At 31.4% G+C, this 22,410-nt stretch overlaps 1 non-coding gene across 1 annotated transcript; it reads left to right on the forward strand.

Moving 5' to 3' along the window:
* Window positions 1–17,662: 17,662 nt before the first annotated feature.
* On the forward strand, window positions 17,663–17,769 carry LOC121219723 (small nucleolar RNA R71). The gene has a single exon (XR_005916614.1). It is a non-coding gene; the product is annotated as a small nucleolar RNA R71 (small nucleolar RNA).
* The last annotated feature ends 4,641 nt before the right edge of the window (window positions 17,770–22,410 follow it).

The raw sequence follows: 22,410 nt of genomic DNA on the forward strand, positions 1-22,410 counted from the left end.
CTACTCAAAAAATGAGTACATTAGTCTCTATACATTAAATCAACGAGTAAAGTGGTCCTTCTATTAAAAATATTATCTATTTCTATTGTTAAAAATTAGTCTATCTACGTCAGCATCAGGTACATGTGGCATTCATCGTGTTTATTTGGTTATTCTGTCAACCACTCTAGTTTTTATCAGCAGAGATTAATGGACTTTTTAACAAAGTGGATCAGTTTGCTCTTTGGTCTAATATACAATGATTAATTTTCTATTTCTTTTTAGTAGAGAGAGCAAAATGCAATCTTATACTTAGTACAAGGACCTCCATGGCATTTTTACCAATATTTTCCAAGCAGCTTAATTTTATTATATCCAATTAGTTTATATTTTTATGCGCATTTATATATAATTGCATTTACTTAGAAAAAAACAAAGATGAATGAGTTATGAATCATATTTTCTTGTAATAGTGGTTTGTAGCCGACAAAAGAAAACAAATTAAAAAAAAATGTCAAACTTCAAAGCCCCTTAAATCACAAATATATATATATGAGAATCAAAATTAAAGGCTACAAAGGTTGCATATTTTGAGGCATAGAAAGAGGTTGACATGATTAATCTTTAAGATGAATGAAATGTTGTGTTATTTTATCCTAAAAGAGGATGATTCATGAGAGAAATATGTAGGAAGTTGAAAAGATTTAAACCCATTACATCAACCTATCTCTTTTTCAACGCAGACTTGATTTGAAAACTTGGTGGTGGGAGTTGCCAAAGTTTAGGCTAAACACCTTCCTCATTTTGACATGAATCTATAAAGTACATGAATTCTTCTTTCTTTTCTTTTCTTTTTTTAGGGGGGAGGGTCATATGCATGAATTCATTTTCTTTGGTCATATACATGAATTCATTTGTTAAAAAACAAACTACATAAATTCAAATTAAACTACTTGAATGTTGGAAAATATGTTAATTAGAATTATACATTGGTTTCTCTTTACTTTTTTATTATTATGCCAATTATTAATAAAATTGTTTATACTTTTAATATTAAATAAATAGTGAAAAAATGAATTTGTAAAAAAAAAAAAGAAGAAGCCACGCGCAACAGCGAGTCCCAACCTAAACCATGAATAAGTCAAACAACAATGATCTATTCCTTGATTAATCCAAAATTATACATATGTAGTCAAATTCAAATATATGCCAAATTGCCATGTCTGTTGGTGTTTTTTTAATAAATTTAGGGTTCCGACCAAATTCCAGCACCGTCAATCAAGGCCTGTCTTGGCTGCACTTGGTTTCCCTTTATGCTTAATTCCCTGCATGAATTTAGAAATCAAGAGTCTCTAGAATGCTACCTAAATTACCACTTTGACCAAATCTTCGCTTTTTGTTGGCCCAGAGTTTGACAACCTAATAAAACCTTCTTCTTTTAATGTTACAATAAAGATTTATATTTCAATTAATGTTCACAGTCTATTTTGATTACAGAAAGTTTGGCTAATTGGAGCCTAACTGTTTTTTTTTTTTTTACACACGTTGTATTGCTAGTGGAAGATCGGCATCATGTTGGTTTGTTCGCTGCGATTTGAGAAACAAAAAGGAAACTTCACATTTCATATCAAAGAATTTAACCAAAACCCATTTATTAATTAAGGCTTTCCACAATAAATGCTTCCATTGGTGGTATATAATAAAAAAATTAAATAAAATATTGTAAATCAATAAAAATCAACAGTTTGATTAATTCAATCTTTTATAATTTTTTATTTAATTATTGTTAAACTGATGATTTAATTGATTTAACTAAAAGTTCATTACCGAATTGGTCCAATTGTTATAACATTGTTAATTTATTGTTAACCTGTTAAATGTCTTGTTGCTTTCATGCGGCATTTAGACTAAGATTTTACAAAGTTGGTTCATTTTTTCCCAACGGTGTGGTTCCACTTTGTCCATCCTTTTCAAAGGAATCAAACAGATATATGTCCAAAAAAAAGTCAATCACTTTAAGGATATATTCTATTGAATTTTAGCCAACCATCATAATCTTCTTGGAATTGACCATGGAACAAAGGTAAATGAGTTTATGCTTTAATATTTTCAAACTTGGTAGAACAAACAAAAGCTCTTTAGTAAATCATTTCGGCTGTTAAGAAAAAGAAGAAGAAGAAGAGTTGAAGAGGGATAGCTCCACGCGTTATCTCCAACCCAAAGCTTGCTGCCCACCTAACACCAGTCTTTATCTTTAGGAACCCTTTAATCTTTTGCCAACTCCAATGGTGGATTGATGATAAAATGTTGGTGTAAACCCTCAAGTTTTATGTTATTAGCCTAACTATGATAAAAAGTACTACCGAAGCCCTTGCTTTTCCTATCTACAAAATGGGCAAATTAATTTTTGTATATTAGATCAAAGAACAATTTAATTTTTTCGTTTAAAAATTTTAACCTTTTGTGCCTTTAAATACTTGTGTGGCTGACAAAATAATTAGATAGTAACACATAGCATGCCATGTGTATCTCATGTTGACATATAGGGACCAATTATTAATATTAAAAATGGATGAAATTTTTAATAGAATGATCAATTTGCTCTTTGATCTAATACAAATATTAATTTACCAATTTTTTTAATATTAAAGCCAAAATGCAATCTATCTTTTAGGGTACGTTTGTTTACATGTAAAAGGTTTTACGGAAAAAAGTTTTACGGAAAATGCTTTCTGCATTTTCCTGTGTTTGTTTCACGGAATATAGTTTGGTTAATGGAAAATGACTTCTAGGTCAAGGTAAAATAAACTATTTTTCCTATAAAATGACTTACCCTTTTGAAAAGTGTAAGTCATTTTCCAAAAAGGAGCTCATCTAAAGATAATTTTATTTTTATATAAAAATTAACTTAAATCAAGCTTAATATTATTATATTGATAATAAATTTTATTTTTATTTTTAAAATATTTAAAATATTATATTTTCAATATTATTAAACATACATATTTAATTATTTATATTTAGTCATATAATAAATTATAAATATAATAAATATAATTTATTATATTAATAAATTATTTAATATTTTAATTTTATTTTATTAATAAATTTTAAAAATAATAATTTTAAATAATATTATTCACATATTATTGAAAATATTCAATATTAATATTTTACTAATAAATATTTATTACAATTATAAATATATTAATACTAAATGTTTTGTAGTATAAAGGTTAAAATATGTCATAAGTCTATGTACACTTTACAGATTTGTAATTTAGTCTTTATACTTTTATTTTCAAGAATTTAGTCAATTTACTTTTCAAATTTGAAAATCAAGTCCATTAATTGTTAATTTTTTTTGTCAATTTTGTTGATGTCACATTTTAAATAAAAAATACTCACTTAGTAGTCATGTAATTAAAAAATGACATTGTAATGAATTTGAATTTAACATAATATTTTTAATATATGCAAACACAATGTAAAATATAAAATTATAGATAAAAATAAATTTAATTAAACAATGAAAAAATAAGAAAATCTCAAATATATGTTTGTTTAATTGAAAACAACTTTTATGAAATATTTTTAACAAATGTACTAAAAAAAGAAAATATTTTATACAGATTTATCCAAATACCAGAAAATATTACATTTTTCAGAAAAGTAAATTATTTTTTAAAAATCATTTTCAGTAAAACAAACGAAGCTTTAATATAGATGCCTTCACTATACTTTTACTACCTAATATCTCTTTGATTTAGATTTTAGTATTATTATTATTATGGCGACAGCAAACAAGTGACCAAAACAATACATTTTCTGAATTTTCTTTTAATTGCTATGGTGCTCATGAGTTTACCTTTTTCCTTCACGCATGATCATATTGGGGAAATGGGTCTTAGGAAAGGATAATTGTTTAAATATTTACTTTATATACAAAAACATTAATGCCCAAACAAAAAATATTTATGAATCCTCCAATAAATTTTTTTATTCAAATCTTGTGTTTTCAATTTCTGTCTTTCTTTGTGTAAAAGAAAAAGAAAGACAAGCCATTTCTTGTGGACTATACCCAATTATTTCCTTCAATAACAAGATCCTTGTAATGTGTTTGGACAAAAAAAAGGTTATATGCATGCCAAATACATTACATGTGATGTTGCGTTTTAATAATTCACTCAAACTAGGGAAATGATTAAGCCAATGCTTAGTTTTACAAGGTTGATCATGTTCACATGGGTTTCCATCAAATCATTGCATAGTTGAGTGGTAACGAAGCTGACATAAAAAAAAAAGAGAAGAAAAGAAAAGAAAAAAAAAGAGTCATTAAATCAAGATGCATGGCAATGTAATAATTATATATGTATGCGCGCGCGCGTGTAAATATATAGTTTGTACAGATATGTTATTTGTCTGCACGTAAATCTTGATAATCAACCTCACAAGAACAGATTTTATTCTGAATTTTTTATTTTAGATATTGAAGGTTATATCTCAGTCTTTTGGCATTTTGAAGCTCAACACACAAGAAAAGTTCTGATTTTTTTTTCATTTTTTTCTCGGATATATCTAAGTGTTTGGCATTTTGCATTTGAATAGATCGATTTCAACAACCGAAACTTCTCTAACAATATTCCACAAATACGTATTAATCAACCATGGCAGTTGGCTCCCTAATTTTTTTTTTAATTGGAAGGCTCTTGCATATTCTTAATTATAAATATTTTGTGTGGATAAATAAAAAACAATTATTTTATACACCATCATTAAAATACAATAAAAAAATCATAAAAACAAGTCTAGGATGTGAAAATTCACAGGATCAAAGTCTTGCCCATTGGAATGTGTGAGTTGTTTTATTTTTTATTTTTATAAAGACATACAACATCTTAAATCTGCTGAGGGAGGTTTTTTTTCTATTGAGAGGGTATAAAATAATAGTTAAATTTTTATTATTAATCATTGTATTTTGTAAAAGCTGTGGATTTAGTCCCTCCAATTTAATTCGAACAAATTTAGTTTCTATACTTTTCGTATTGGTCAATTTTAATTCTTAGGCTTTTCGAATTTTGAAGCTTTAATCTTGTCCAAAGAGTAACAATTAAACTCGTTTGGTTAAATTCAATACTAGTCTTGTACTATGTGACCCTTTTGTAATTACAAAAAAATTTAATTCTCTAGACATATTTGCCGCAGAGAGTGATGATATCTTAAAAATAATATAAAAATAGTTTTAAAGTCATCATGACTAATTATCTCATATAATTCTCTCAATTCTCATATTTCCCTAAAAATTAGATAGCATAATGAATACTCTAATTTCACTCAATTTCGTGAGATTCACTAAATATAATTGTATCCAAACATATCACATGTGTAAATTATAAAAAAGTTGCACCTAAATTTAATTACTAAAACGAATATTCTATCAAAAAGTACAGTGAGATATTGGTGTTTAATTAAGTGAACAATTTAGAGCACTTTCACCATTAATTTGCCCAGACTACTTATGTGTTCTCTCGGTTTAATTTGTGGCAAATTTTATCTGTTTGGTTATAAATTATAATATTTTGCTTTCTACATGAAATTTTTTCATAAAGAAAGGGAGAGAAGGACTTAGGTTAATTTATCATTGAGTTTGAAAAATGTTTTTATAAATATAGACATGATAATTAATGTTATTACAGCAAAACCAACTTTGAGTAGCTTATTTTATACATCCTTGGAGTATATGTTGTTAGGTATGGTTAATAACTTGAAATAGGTACCAAATGATTCAATTTTACTAAAAATAGAGTTCTCATCCTGACGACCATTCTTTCTTTTTGCAACGTCAACCGATAGTAAGTGCAGTTGCGATGTCGAGTGGTCTGGCAACATGACATGACAAACTGTTTGGTGACATCACGATGTAGAAGAGATGACATTACGACATAGAAGAGATGACACCACGACTTTAGACTTGAAAGTTTATTTGGTCCTATTTTGTGCTCGGGTCAACAAAAGAGCTTCCGTAAGCTCAATTAAGACTCAGTTTTGATTGTTTAACCATAAATTAATATGTTTGACATTGAATTACATATGCATGTTAATATTTTACTGTAAATTGACTGTAGTTGCTCCAACAACGAATGTAGCATCCTATAGCTCAGACTCAACGATTGGGTTAGGTAAGGGGTGTTGTACAACGGATTCACAATAACTAATTAATTTAATTTCAATTTTGAACTTCAATTATTTAATTAAATAATATTTCAAAAAGCTTAAATTAATTCTCAAGTCATTTCTATAGTCATTTCTATACTCAATGAGAAAACACATTCATTTGCAAATGTGGCCCATTTCTATAACTTTATCATTTCTCTCCATTTTTGTTCATTTGGTTCTACATGCAATTCATTTTTTGTTTCAACTAACTAGCGGAGGGACCGATTGGACATATACAATATGGCTCAAATAAATTATAATAAATTTCCATCTTTTCGCCTATTAATTATAAACTTATTTAGTCATGAAGTCATTCCACTATAGTATCGTGACTAAGCTCTCCCTTATTACATACCATTATGAAATCTACTTAATCAATGCTCGTTCAATTACCTTGTCATAAGTGTGTTACCCTCATAGGATATCCTTAATCTCTTTGGGATATATTCATCCTCCCCAATATGGTCCTATTTTATCTAATGGGAACCGTTACATCTTTCTTCATAAAAAGCCAATTACTATCAAATAGTAATCAAATCATTTATCATAAAGATAAATTAACCATGACCACATTTACTTTTTATCTATCATGTAATGTTGATGAGAGGATATCATTTACCCATTAATTGGGCTATGAAGAAGTCGTATACCTAACGCACCAACTTTCAATTTCTTGTTTATTTAAACTCAGGCTTTTACTTACATCAAAGTATACGAGTGATGTATCACGGAACTAACTAAAAATACGACAAAGGCAAGTGCACCTATCGATAAATAGTATAACTACAATGAGTAGAGATATTGTATCCACGAGGACTAAAAGTACTAGTAATTACCGTTTTCATATTATTTAGCCGACAAATTGGAGTGATTGCTTTAAACTAAAATTACTAAATTAATTTAACTAAAGAACTCAACAAAGAATAAATCAGGAAAATAATTGAATAATAACCAATGAGAGAAACAATAACCAGGAAAGAATCCACCTACACTTCATCTATCTTTATGAATCTGAATTAAACGATTTATTCACTTGGTATCTTGATCCGTAGAAATCCCTAGATTATGCTAATATCTCTTTCGAAAGTAAGAGCAACTGACTCTAGGTTGATTAATTATAATTTCTTTCTAATTAAAATCCCTATTGTTGCATTAACTCGATCTATAGATTCCTTATTAGATTTGACTTTAATACGGTAGATTTATGTCGTCCTATTTCTAGGATTGCATGCAACTCCACTCAATTATGATAGACTATTAAACAGTGACTTTTCCTCCTCTAATTTAAGCATATTAAACATAAATTTATATCTCAGAAATATTAAAACAAGAGATAAACACACATAACTGATAACAAGAATTAAGTATTTATCGCATAAGACAGAAATCAAATAATAGAATTCATCATAGGGTTCATCTCCTAGGTATCTAGGAAATTAGTTCATAATCTTGAATAAAAACATCTTAAAGACAGAATAACCATAAGAAATAAAGAAACTCATAAAAAAATTCAAAAGAATTTAAAAGGAGGTCTTCAATTTTGATGGAAATCTGCTTCAAAGTTGGCTCTAATGGTGTTCTTTGAGTTGTTTTCTTTAATATTCTCTGCTAGCTCCCACTTCTCTTCTTATATTTGGTATTTATAGACTTTAGAATGCCCAAAAAGCCCAAAAATTGTGTTTTTCTACGTGTTTGGGATGCAAATAGTGAAATTGACACGGTCTAGCACATGGCTGTATGTCAGCCTGTGTGGCTCTTGAAATCTACTCTATTTGTCTGATTTTTGCTCGTTTTTCTCTCTTGTTGCTCCCAAATGCTATCCTAAGTATAGAAACATGAAATTAAAGGATTAGAAGCATAAAATTCACCAATTTGCATAAATAATCATCAAAAAAAGGCATTAAGAATGGGATTAAAATATGTTAGTTTTATCACTTATCAATTATCCCCACACTTACGCGTTCACTTGTCCTCAAGCAAAATCCTTGACCCACATTAAAGTTAATCTTTCTCAACTTGTTATTCTCATCAATAATGTCTCAAAAATAATTCACAAGCAATCATGCATTGACAATTCAATAAAAGGGCACTAAAGATTCAAACAATTCAAGCCGAAATTTTTGAAGTACGAAAACATAGGTGTCTCCCATTATTTAAGTAATGACCTTTAATTCAAAATCAACAAGAATTGAAATCCTCACTAAAGATTCACTCAAAGTACTCAAAGTGTTTAAGGTTCAAGAAATATTCACTCAACAGTTAAATAAGAAATGTCATTACCATAAGCTTGCTTGAAAATAAAATTTCCACCACTATAAATGAAATGACACACCAATCAAGAGGTTGTAATGGGATTAGGTTAAGGGTATAGAAAAAGGTAAGAAAAGTTGGTTATAATCGAGATCGAGTTGATAAATTACCAAACTAGAAAAAAAATCAAATGTTGAATTAAAAGAAAGTGCATCAATCAATACTATTTAAGAATAAAAACGAGCTTCTCAAAAAAATATGAAATTAGTTATTCAAGCTCAATCAACCAATAAATAATTAATAATAAAACTAAATATATATTTTTTATTTTATTTTTTTCAAGAATCAAGAAAAACAATTCAGCAATTCAAATAAAGGAACATGGTTTGGCAACTAACCAAATCAAAGCTCAACAAAAAGGGAGTCAATAAAATGGGAAAAGTCACAACGAATAAATGGGTCATGGGTTAACATTCATCGGTTGATCAAGAAAAGGTGTGTTAGGCTTAACGGGATTCACTAAGGGTTAATTCAATAGGTAGGCTTTTTACAGGTTAAGTGAGTTGAAACCAAAGTGTTTCTATCATATCAGTATATCAAATCAATGGTGTGGTCTTGACATGCATAATCAAAGCAAGTTGTAGAATAACAAATTAAGTTGACACACTAATAACCAATAATAAAATGAGCATGAAAAATGTATGCTCTATAGGCTCAAAATTTCAAAAAAAATCATGGTTTTGATGTGAAAGTTGCAAATTTAAAACTTCGAGATAATACCTCAATTCAGGGAAACAACCTAAAATATTTATTTTTGAAAAACAAATTATCATGCTTGACTCTCTTGTATCTTCAATTTTATAATAAACCAATGCAAAAATATCTACAAATTAACCCAAAACAACATCAAAAAAATCCCAAATCGAAAATAATTCACTCTAATGGAAGTACGGGAAAAGTACTTAAACACCACAAATAATTCAGGGATTTTATCACAATTATAAAAACAACCTCCCCACACTTAAGATGTACATTGTCCTCAATGTACAAATAAAAATAAGTACAGAATAAGTAAAATATCGCAAGAAAGGGAGAAAACTGAAACTGCCCTGAATATGAATGAAATCGACAAAATAGTGAAAACCAAAATTGTAGGCGAATGTAAATGTAGTGCATGGTTGTGAGCAAACTAATAAGAAAATAAACACAAATAATGAAAAAAGATTAAGAGGTTACAAACTCAATTAGAAACAACCATAAAAATAAAAACATAGTTCAAAAGAAGTCTAAGAAATAAAAATAAAACAAAAAAAAAAGAAAACTGAAAAGAAAATAAAGAAAATAGATCAGTGATATTCATCGTGAGAGGCATCAGGATTGTGAGACACAAGCTCAGAAGAAGAAATGTGGAGATGCTGACAGATCTGCTGCAAAGTGGCATTAATACTGTCGAATCGCTCAAAACAGTGTTGCTTGAAACGAGTGAACAGTTTAGAGAGGTCTGCTAGAGTAGCAGCAAAGGCAGTAGTAGGGTGAATCAGAGGTAAAGGATGAGGTGGATCCTCATGGTGGAAAGAGACATCATTAGAGAAGTCCTCATGCTCATCTTGAGGGTCAGAATAAGACAACCTGTATTGAGGACCTACGCTACGCTGTCGTTTGATCATCCTCATATGACTCATAATAGATAGTCCCTACGAGACCATCTATCCAACCTTTGTAAAGGAAGAGGATTGCTCCGGAGTATCGAGGAGGTCGAGATGTCATGCGAGGTGAGTCACATAAGGGCCTAAGCAGATAGAACCCTTCCTACTACACTTTGTCTGATGGCGGCAAGCAAGGGTGATGAAGTAGGCAAGATTGAAGGTGCGCCCTATCGCCATGTTTCAAAGGAAGTAAGCGTCGAATGTACCAATGACCTTGATGCTCTTCTTCCGACCAGTCAACGTGTGGGCCAATATAGCATGGATATAGCGCAAGGCCAGAAGTAGTGAAGTCGCCTTCGACCGACTCGGGTCATAGGACGTCGTACTCATAGAAAGCTCTATCTAGTATAGAGATGGTGAATAATAGATGTGTCGGTATAAGGTTGAGGAACCCCTTGGTACTCATGAATTCATCAGTATAGAGTCCTAGGGTAACTCTGAAGTTTGGGATGCTCAGATGACACATCATATTGCTGAGTCTAAAAAAAATAGTGGGCAGCTTATCGTGGCTCAACATTACGTACTGTAAGAGGAATGTCGAACATAACTCAAAGGTAAGCTCCAAGTAAGTGGGCTTGACAATGAAGAAGAGTTTGTCCCATGGGTCTATAGCAATCAGTGTACGTAGCCTATCAGCTAAATGAATCTGCTCTAAGGCCTCCCAATCAATCCATCTGCCTAATCTCAACAGTCGTTGTCAGAGCTGCTGATAGAGGTCCTCGCGAGGACCCTGTGGAAACTGTAAAAATGGATGGCGTGCATCAGAGGTAGGGGCCAACGGAGAGGTCGCGCCCGAAGTCCTCCACTTTTTCAATGCGGGGATGGCGATCTTAGTCTTACTGCGTGTGTTTGTCATTATGCCCCTGAAAACACAAAGAACTAAACAACTATTTCAATATCAAAGTAAAAGTACGAATCGACACAATGGATCAGCTCAAATAACCACGAACCAAATGTCGAATCTAACTAAAATCAAAATTACAAGTTCGAACATTCAGCTACCAAAAATTAAAGCAAAATTGAACATAAACTAAAAAAATAAAAACAATAAACTATCAACAACTAACACAACTATAGAAATACTAATAAGACTCATAATCATAAAAATAATAAGACTAAGTAATAATAATATAAGAAAATAATAAATGAAAATAATAATAATAATAACTAAAAAAATGAGTAAATGAATTCAAGTTACCATAAACAGATACTACTAGAACTAAAAATAATAACAATAAAAATGATAGTGATAATAAAACTAAGAAATATAGGAATAATAAATATAATAATAAATATAATAACAATAAATAATAATGAAAATAATAAGAATAAGAATAATAAATAAAAAGAAACAAAGTAGATTGTGGGGTAACTGACGGTAGGATGGTGGAGGGGGTGCGCACGGTAGAGTCGGCGAGTTCAAGGACAGTGGCGTGTTTGACGGGGCAAAGAGGGGAACTGGTTCCATGAGAAGTCGTATGATTTGGGGCTATGAGGTGCGAGGGAAGGGCTGCGGCTCGAAGGGGAGAGGGACGGACAGCGATGGGGAACAATAGGTGGGACGCGAGGTTGGGGAAAAGGAGTGGGGGGCATGGACGCGCGGTGCTGGCGTTTGTGGGTACAGTCCGTGGCTGGGATAGGAGAGGCAAAGGAAAAGAGAAATGTCAATGGTAGGAAAGAGGGCATTGGTCGACGGAGAAAAGGAAAATAAGGGGTTCATGGGTGTTCGAAGGTTGGCCTAAGAGGATGGAAAACAGCGTGGTAGCTAAGGTTTTTTTTGAAAGAAATTGGGGAGAAAGAAGACAAAGAAAATGGGAATTAGGGTTTTAAAAGGGAAATGATCATGTTTAGGCCCGTGTTGGGCTGCACTGCCATGTCCCACACCCGTGTGATGCTTTCTCAACCCATGTGTAATTTAAAATTTAAGTCTAGTTTTCACACGACCTCAAACACATCCGTGTGTCCAGGCTATGTGTCACACAAGGCCATATACCAAGCCATGTGTGATCTTTCTTCGCTTCTTCCACGCCCGTGTGCAAGGTCTTGTGGAGCACACGGTCTCACACACGCCCGTGTGATAGGCCGTGTCTATAGCCCGTGTAACTCAATGTTTCGTAATTAAATTGAAAAATTCACTCTTCTATACACATGGCCTTGGACATGCTCATATATCTAGGCCGTGTGTAGATCACCTTAAGTCATGTAACAGTAAAAATCAGAAAAATTAAGTCCTAGGACTCACATGGCCCAAGACACTCCCGTGTGTCCAGGTCGCGTGCCCTACATGACCATGTCTTCACACCATGTAACTCTCTAGCATTAATTCTTTCGTTCACAGGGCTTGGGACATGACCGTGTGTCCAAGCCATGTGGTTTAATTTTTTTATTTTAATTAATTTTAAATTAACATGCAATAAAATTAAAAGAATTAAAAAAATTTAAACACTCGGGTTGCCTCCCGAGAAGCGTTTATTTAGAGTCTAAGCTCGACTTTATCTTGTATGTGTATGGCTACCGTGGTTCTCGGAGTCGAAGCTCCTTTTTCTTATTATTAATTTTAACACTAAGATAAGGTTTGAGCCAAATACTATTTACCTTAAATGTGCCAAACTCAGAATGTGTTACCTCGATTGTACCGTATGGAAAGACGTTTAGTACCGTAAATGGGTTCGATCCGTTTAATTCAAGCTCCGAATGGGAGATTCGTGGATCTGATTTGTCTAGCAATACTTTGTCCCCAACCTTAAATTGGTTTGTTCTCATCATATGCACATCATGGCGTCGTTTTTTGTCTTCATCGTGTTTTCTTGGTTTCACCTCAACATGCATTCGTCATTCATCTAGTTCATCAGGTTGTACCATTCACTCTTCATATATTGTTCGGTTTCTATCATCGTGACAACATGGCTCCAACATGTTTTCACAAGGGATTTCCTACAAAGAACGTTGAGCCGCATGGTTACTAACATTAACAGAACATTTAATATCATATTGCTTACTAGAGATTCTCCTAGAATCACGTGCTTGGGAAGTAATAATTTTGTCATCTACACGAAGCACAAGTTCACTAGTACCAGCATTGATAATAGTCCTAGTAGTGGCTAAAAAGGGTTGACCTAAGGTTAGAGGTACCTCGCTATCCTTATTCATGTCTAATACAATAAAGTAAATGGGGAATATGAATTTATCGATTTTTATAAGTACATCCTTAATAATACCCCTAGGATATCTAATGGTTCTATCCGTAAATTAAATACTCATCCTAGTGTGTTTGGGTTTCCCAAGACCAAGTTGTTTAAACATTTTATAAGGCATGGCACTAATACTAGCCCCCAAAGCATTTTCAATATTTAAACTACCAATGAGACAATGACTAGTAAAACTTCTTGTTGGGTAGTTTGTTTTGTAGAGTGGCCGAACAAACAGCATTGAGTTCCATAGTCGATGAGTTGTCTAACTTCCTCTTGTTTGTTAATAGCTCCTTTAAGAATTTGACGTAATTTGGCATCTACAAAAGAGCTTCAACAAACGGTAAGTTAATGTGTATTTGTTTAGGAGCTTAAAAAATTTACCATATTGTTCGTTCATGTGGCCTCTCTTTAATGCGTTTGGATATGGAACTCGAGGTTTGTATTCTCAAACAACCTACTTCTGTTCGTTCTTACCTTCATCAACCTCATCATTTTTCACCATAACTTCTTACATTGGTTCTTGTTCAGGTTCAACTAACCCTTCCACGTCTCGAAAAGTGACTACGTGAAACTGCTCCCGTTGATTAGTTTCAGTATTGCTAGGCAAGCTACCTTTTGATCTTTCCAAAATTAATTTAGCAAGTTGTCCTATTTTATTTTCAAGTCCTTAAATTGATGCTTTTTGATCTTTCAGTTCTACCTTAGTGTTTTGAAAACGAGTTTCTGACACAGAGATAAATTTTTTCAAAATCTCCTCAAGGTTCGGCTTCTTCTCTTACTGTTAAGGTTATTGAAAGCCTACAAGGGATTGTGTTTGTCGAAACCATTTTTTTATTTGAAAAATGGGAATTGATTTTGAAAATGTAGTCGCCACTGATCTTTTATTGAGGTGTGATCGGATCACCTTAAAACTATTTTTAGGTCTACATATTTAGAGAAAAAAAGGTTCGGGAGTCGGTTACGCATGAGGAAGGGTTAGCACCCTCGTGACGTCCAAAATTGGTATCAAATTGATTGTTTAATGTCTTAGTGTCAAAACTTGAAAAGATTTTAAAATACGATCCCATGAAATGAAAACCTAAATAATTGAATTGGATAACAAGACGTACCCATTTCAAAGAGATAAACTGTTACACTCAGTGAGTCAGAGTGCAGCAGCTCAATCTTCAAAGTTAGATTCGTCCTTTTTTAAATTTTAAAAATTCAAACGTTTTGAGAAGGATATTTGATTATTTAGGTCAATCGAGAAATTAAAATCCAATAAGTTAGGGTTCAATTTCTCAAAATTCCAAACATTGAATATTGCCTTTATTTTAAAATCAAGATAACAGAATGTCATATCCAGTAAGTTAGGATCCAACATCTTGAAATCTGAAAAGCTTTATTTTGAAATTATATGGTTTTAAAAAAATAAGCACTTGGCTATCAAAATTCATCGAGAAGAATTGAAGCCCAGTAAGTTAGGGCACAATTCTCTTGAGAACTATGAACACCAGACCTTATTTGAAAATTATGAAATAGAATGATTGTAGTGCTTTAATAAAATACAATTTTTACAAATGTAGCATGATTGAATGGTAATATACAATGTTCAAGATAAATGGTAATCCAAACACACACTAAAAAATAACAAGTAAATAATAGATAAGTGCAAATAGCAATAATAATTTTAATCATATCTTACAAACATCAATATTAACAATTTAACATCCTATGAATTAATAATCAATTTTCTAAAAGATACATCAGGACAATGAGAGGAAAAAATAATTAATATGTCCTATATATAAAAGCTCTAAAATAAATTAAATATATGAATTCAAAATAGACTCAAAATAGAATTAAAATAACCATTGAATAGTCGAATTTGAAATAAATTTGAAGCAGATAAAATACATATATTAGCTTAATATATATAAAAGATAAACATGATAATAATAATAATAATACATATATACTAATAAAAAAATAAACATATAAACATATTTTCAAAAACTTAAAATCAATAATTATAATAGTATCAAAACCCTTAATATATATACCTTAATAATAATTAATCTTATAAGTTAGATACATGTATATACGAATAATAGTATCATAAAAAATAATAATAATGTATTATCATAAAAATATTCAAAAGGTGAATTTTAAAATAGAATAACAAAAATAGAAACATCAAAAAATATATACATTATATCAAATTTTCATAATATATATATATTAACAAATTATGAATTAAATAATAATATGTCAAATTTGAAAAGAAAAGTGTATAATGGATTTAAAAAAGAACAAATTAAAGTGTGATAAATTTAAAACAATATTAATTTGAAATATTAAAGTAACACCAAAAATAAGTAATAAATATGTCAAAATAAGAACTAATTTAATTTGAAATTAAGTTAATAAAAGTTTAGTTAAAATTGAGGAAAAAGTAAAAAAATAAAACAAAATAAAATAAAAGAATGTAACGAAAATTAAATTGAAAATAAAATAAAATTTAATAGGCTGCAAGCATAAATAAAAATAAAGAAAAAATTAAATTTGTATTCAATTAAAAAACCGAAGGACTGAAACAACAAATAAACACATAAACCCAGGAGTTTCAAAATCAAATGTAAAAAATGACACCTTTTGAACATGGATCCCTATGGACTCGGAACCAAATATGTGGTATAAATTAAAAAATTAGAGAAAATCAAATTGAAAAAACACCAAACAAAGAAGGACTTGTCGTGCAAATAGACCGACGAATGAAAGTGCGCGAATCTTTTCGGATTGGATCGGGTTGCGCGTATCAGGGCTAAAACGGCGACGTTTTTGGAGCCATTGAAATCTGGCCCTAACGACGTCATTTTTTTAATATATATATATATGTATACACATATACTTAAGAAAACCTAAATCACTCTATACTACTTTCGGTTCTTTGAAATTGATTATAACCCTAGCCAAACCATTCATCCCACCGTTCACCAGTCATGAACCCGATCAGACTCCGATTCAGACGGAGCAAACTAGGTTCCAATGGCGTCCATTCTGGTAAGATACTTCTTCTCTTCCTCTTTTTATTTTCGTTTGATGCCAAAGAAGAAAACAAAGAAACAAAAGAGAAAGGAAAAAAAAATGAAGAGAATCACCTTCTGAAAAGAACTGGTAAATCTTTACTGCTCTCGTTTTCTTTTTAAAAAAATCATAATCCGTTTACAGTGCTTGAATCGGCTCTTTTATAGCCGAAAAATGAAAAAAAATAAATATAAAAATAAAAATACATTTTCCTATATTCTGTTATTCCCTTTTCTGTTATTTTGCTTCTTTTGCTTGCTGCTTGCTTGTGTGTTTGTTGCAGGTGCCCATCCAGCCTGGAGAGGACGCGCATGGATATGGCGTGAGAAGAGTTGGAAGCGCGTGCGTGTTTGGGGTGCTGAAACTGTTGCGGAGCTGGACTATTCCAGAAACCCTAGGGTTTCAGGTACTAGGAAATTCTGGAACTTTTGATGTGATTGGGCCGATTTAGGTTTTAGGTACTAGGAAATTCGGGTTTGGGCTATTTGTAGTTAGGTTTTGGGTTTAATTTCTGGTATGCAATTAGGTGGTGTATTGGGCTGACTAGGTTGGGTATTAGGAAATTTGGGTTGGGGCTTTTTTGTAATTGGGTTATGTCAGTGATTTCGGGCTAGTTGGGTTTGTAGGCTGAATGTAATATGGGCCTGGATTTTATTAGATTTGTAATACTGAACTGTATTAGAATTTTATTATAGTTATTATATATATATATATATTATATTTGGGTTTTAATACTTGGGTTCGAGTCGGGCAAAATTTGGGTATTACAGTGTTCTTTGATTTCCTTGACCATTCCAAGAAAAATTTAGGTGGTTCCTCTAACTTGCATTATAGTTATTACTATAAGGGTTGTTTTGAGGTCTAGAATTATTACCCATATAATTGACTTGCTCATTCTCTGTGCTAGGGCTGAAGGGTAAACATTCTAAATTATTCATTCCACCTCTAATTGCATTGCATTGCATCACTGAGTTCACCTACGTAGAAAAGTATAAACCATTAATTTTCTTATTCAATGCTTCTACTTGGTTTGATAACATGGTCACTGCATCTAGATTCAAAACACTGACTACTTTCATCAGTTTTGTTCTTATGACTTGCCACAGATAATTATTCAGTGTCATTTCCTCTATAAACTCATATGCTACCTCAGGTGTTTTATTACTCAGTGTTCCACCAGCTACTGCATCAATTAACTGCATAGTCGAGGGATTAAAAACATTGTACAAAGTTTGAACTTGTAACCATAGGGGTAACCCAAGATAATGGCACATTCTCAGTAAGTCCTTGTATCTCTCCCATGCATCATATAATGTACATAAATCAATTTGGGCAAAGGAAGAAATGTCATTCCTCAACTTAGTTGTTTTAGCCGGTGGGAAATACTTCAGGAGAAATTTCTCAGTCATTTGAGCTCATGTAGTGATAGAACTTCGTGGTAAATAGTTTAACCACTATTTTGCCTTGTTCCTCAACGAGAATGGGAACTAGCGTAAGCAAATGGCGCCATCAGTGGCACCACTAATCTTGAAAGTGTCACAAATCTTTAAGAAATTGGCCAGATGAGTGTTTGGATCCTCATCTTGCAAACCATCAAACTGAACATACTATTGTATCATCTGAATTGTGTTCGGCTTTAGCTCAAAATTGTTTGCAGCAATGGCAGGTCTCACAATACTCGATTCAGCCCTAATCAGAGCAAGCTTGGCATAATCATACATAGTACGAGGAACAAGATCTATAAGAGGTAGCTGAATATTCTAATTATCACCTATCTCCACAATAATATTGTTGTCCTATTATTCGTCTACTATATTATGTTGGCTTTGCCTTGTTTCTCTAATCTCTTTACAATTTTTGCAATCATTACTTTCAATCTCACTTTCAAAAAGCAATGGTCCCGATAGGTTTCCTCTAGTCATAAACCAAAAGAACCTGTCAGAAGCAAACAAAAGACAAATTAAAATGTAAAAATTTAATTAAAACAAAAATATAAAAATAAATAAAATAAAAATGGCTAAATTAATAGAAATAAAGTTTTCCTCATATTTCAGTCCCCGGCAATGGCGCCAAAAACTTGATGTCCAAGGAACGAACTAAAAATACAACAAAAGCAAGTGCACCTATTGATAAATAGTATTGCTACAATGAGTAGAGATACTGTATCCATGAGGACTAAAAGTACTAGTAATTACCGTTTTCCTATTATCTAGCCTACAAATTGCAGTGATTGATTTAAACTAAAATTACTAAATTAATTTAACTTAAGAACTTAAAAGAGAATAAATTAGGAAAATAATTGAATAATAACCAATGAGAGAAACAATACCCAGGAAATAATCCACCTAGACTTCATCTATCATTATGAATCTGAATTAAACGACTAATTCACTTGGTATCTTGATCCGTAGGAATCCCTAGATTATGCTAATATCTCTTTCGAAAGTAAGAACAACTAACTCTAAGTTGATTAATTGAAATTTCTTTCTAATTAAAACCCCTATTGTCACATTAACTCGATCTATGGATTCCCATATTATATTTGACTCTAATCCGGTAGATTTATGTCATCCTTTTTCTAGGATTGCATGCAACTCCACTCAATTATGCTAGATCTACTCTTAAATAGGGAATTTTCCTTCTCTGATTTAAGCACATTAAACATTAATATCCCAGAAATATTAAAATAAGAGACAAACACATATAACTAAGAACAAGAATAAAGTATTTATCGCATAAAATATAAATCAAATAATAGAATTCATCATAAGGTTCATCTCCCCTAGGTATCTAGGAAATTAGTTCATAATTGTGAATAAAAACATCTTAAAGATAGAATAACCACAAGAAATAAAGAAACTCATAAAAACTTCAAAAGAAATTAAAATGAGGTCTTCAATCTTGATGGAAATCTGCTTCAGAGTTGACACTAATGGTGTTGTTCGAGTTGTTTTCTTCAATATTCTCTGCTAGCTCCCACTTCTCTTCTTCTATTTGGTATTTATAGACTTTAAAATGTCCAGAAAGCCTAAAAATTATGTTTTTCTATATGTTTGGGATGCGAATTGCAAAATTGACACGGTTTGGCACATGGCCGTATGTCAGCCTATGTGGCTCTTGAAATCTATTATATTTGTTTGATTTTTACTTATTTTTCACTCATTTTTCTCCCAAATGCTCTTCTAAGTATAGAAACATGAAATTAAAGGATTAGGAGCATAATTTCATCAATTTGCATAAATAATCATCCAAAAACGCATTAGGAACGAGATTAAAATACGTTACTTTTATCACTTATCAACGAGTCATGCACATCATCCACTCAAGATTAAGGTATGTCACACTTTGAACTTCGCAAGTAAATAATCCATAAACAGATCTAGGATCTATTCTACTTAGGTCATTTCTGATATATTGTGAACCCAATCAATTACATTTATATCTCTATCTTCTAAGCATCATCTTCTCTGATGCTCAAGACAAAGAATCTCCCCAATTGAACTTGATAGACGACATATTAGTCTTTAAATCAGTTTGCTCATTTTGATTAGACTAAGGACATGTTCAGGTCATCTACTAATATAAGTTGCCTTTTCATATTACGATCCGAGCACATAGTATCGCTTAGCATTAGGATAAACATTATATAACCAGTGAGTCAATATTTGCTTCCATTTTACTTTGCATGAAGAAACATTTAGGAAAATATAGAAAGAGTATTTATGTAATTTATGTATATTTTTATTAAACCAATTTGTTCGAAAAATACAAGTATACAAAGCGTACTACATTTAAGGTACCAGATCCAACAGTCTCCCACTTTCCATAGTAAAATAGATGAGTCATTTCCGCATTCCTATGCAATCTATATGTTTCTTAAAACTCCTAGCTAGTAGAGTCTTAGTAAACAAGTCTGTAGGAATTATAATTGCAACGATGACTTAATTCAATGGGTGTAGGAACTATCATAACAACAACTTACAAATGTTTTCAAGGTTACATGCGTTTGTTGCAAATTTTTTTTATATTTTCTTTGTAATGCCTAAATTTTACCCGGCCCATAATAAAAATAATAATGAAATGTCTAGTATTTTTACAAGTCCAGAATAAAAAAAGGCCCAAAATACAAAAACGGAGGCCCAAATCCAGTGGCCCAAAGCAGTGGCAGAAACCCTAGGGTTTCTGAGGTAAGCTTCAGCCTCCGCAACTCAAATCTTCCCCAAAGGCCGAATCTCCACACGATCTTCACCTGTAAACACAAGAAAGGAAAGAAAATCAAAGATTTCGAAATCAAATCAAACAGATATTAGCAGATTTCTTTGTATATTTTACGATTGCTATAAAAGCAATCTGAACATACTGTAATGAGGACCGATTGAAAATCAATAAAAAACACAATTACCTTTACAGCAAAAACACAGTTAGTTCAATACCGAAAGAGCAAAAATCGTTCCAAGGTTGATATTTATTTCTTTATCTTTGTTAATCTACAGTTTTTATTATTATATGTTTTTTATCTATATGCTAAGAAAATAAATAGAAAGAAAATGAAAGAAACGACCTGAGTGGTACCCAAAACCGCCGTGAACGGTCAGAAACCGAAAGGTGACCCGGAGATTTGAGGCTCTTGCAGCAGTGTTTTGTGGGTTTCGGGTCCAGATCTGGGTTTAGGGGCTTCAAAGGGATAGAATAGGAGATTTTCTCCTTTTCTGGTCACCGCAGACGGCGGTGCCGGCGCCGGAGATCGACGGCCAGCGCGGTGGCCTGTGACTGGCCGGTGACCGGACCTAGGCCGGACGATTGGAGAAGGAGAGCTTTTCTAAAGGTTCTTTGTTTTTTTTTAAAAAAAAATAGGCATAAAAATGATTTTTTTTGGAGAGTGGGGGGCTTTTATAAGGTACCAAAATGGTATCGTTTTGGAGAGCCCCCCCAGACGCCCAAAACGGCGTCGTTTTGGGGAGGCTGACCCGGCCCGACCTAGGATCCACGTGTTTTTGAGCGGAGGGGTAAATTGCGCTTTTATCCCCTCTGCCTTTTTAATATTTTACAATTAGGTTTTTATTTTATTTTTTAATTTCGTCCTTTAATTTAGTTTCAATTTCAATCTGGTCCCTATGGAACGACTCCATTTAGAGGAAAAGGAAAAATTTCCCTTCCAGTCCCTCCATGATTATGCTCGTGTTCAATTTAGTCCTTGTGACTTCATTTATTTGCGGATTTGCCCCAGATTTTTCATATTCAGTTCAATTTAGTTTTTTTATATATTTTTAAATTAATTAATTTCCATAATGTAATTATTCTTTTTTTGCAATTATTTTTATCTATATATATGTATATTTGTTGTTTTTATGTACATATTTATTTATTTATATTTTTTTAATGAATATTTTTATATATATACGTATATTTATTTTTATTTTTAATATTGTAATTATTATTTAATATTTTTTTCTATATATGTACTTTTTATGTACCCATTTATTTCCCTATATATATATGTATATTTTTTATATAATGTAATTATTATTTAGTTTGTTTTTTTTATATATGTACATGTGTATATATTTTTTAATGAAAGTTTATTTATTTATTTATATATATATGGATATTTATTCTTTTTAAAAAATGCTCAAATATATATATATTTAAACACCTATTTTATAATCTATATATATGTTTATCTATTTTTCTTTATTTTTATAAGTATATTATGTATTGTATATATATATATAAGTTCTATAACCCAAAAATTTATTTGTAAACCATATGTATATTTTTAATCTTCATAATTTCTATGTGCATATTATATATCTTCTTTTCTTTATTTATTTTGTTTGCTTTCTTCATTCGTTATTTAATTGTGTTTACATTTATTCATTTAATATTTTGCATGTCATGGATTATTGTTTTTTCATTTCGTTTATTTATTTGTTTATATTGTTTCTATGCCATTGGTGTATTTGTTATTGTAACATTTATGCATACATTCAATCACATCATCT

This window comes from Gossypium hirsutum, chromosome D07 (genome assembly GCF_007990345.1).
Source record: "Gossypium hirsutum isolate 1008001.06 chromosome D07, Gossypium_hirsutum_v2.1, whole genome shotgun sequence".
NCBI lineage: Eukaryota > Viridiplantae > Streptophyta > Magnoliopsida > Malvales > Malvaceae > Gossypium > Gossypium hirsutum.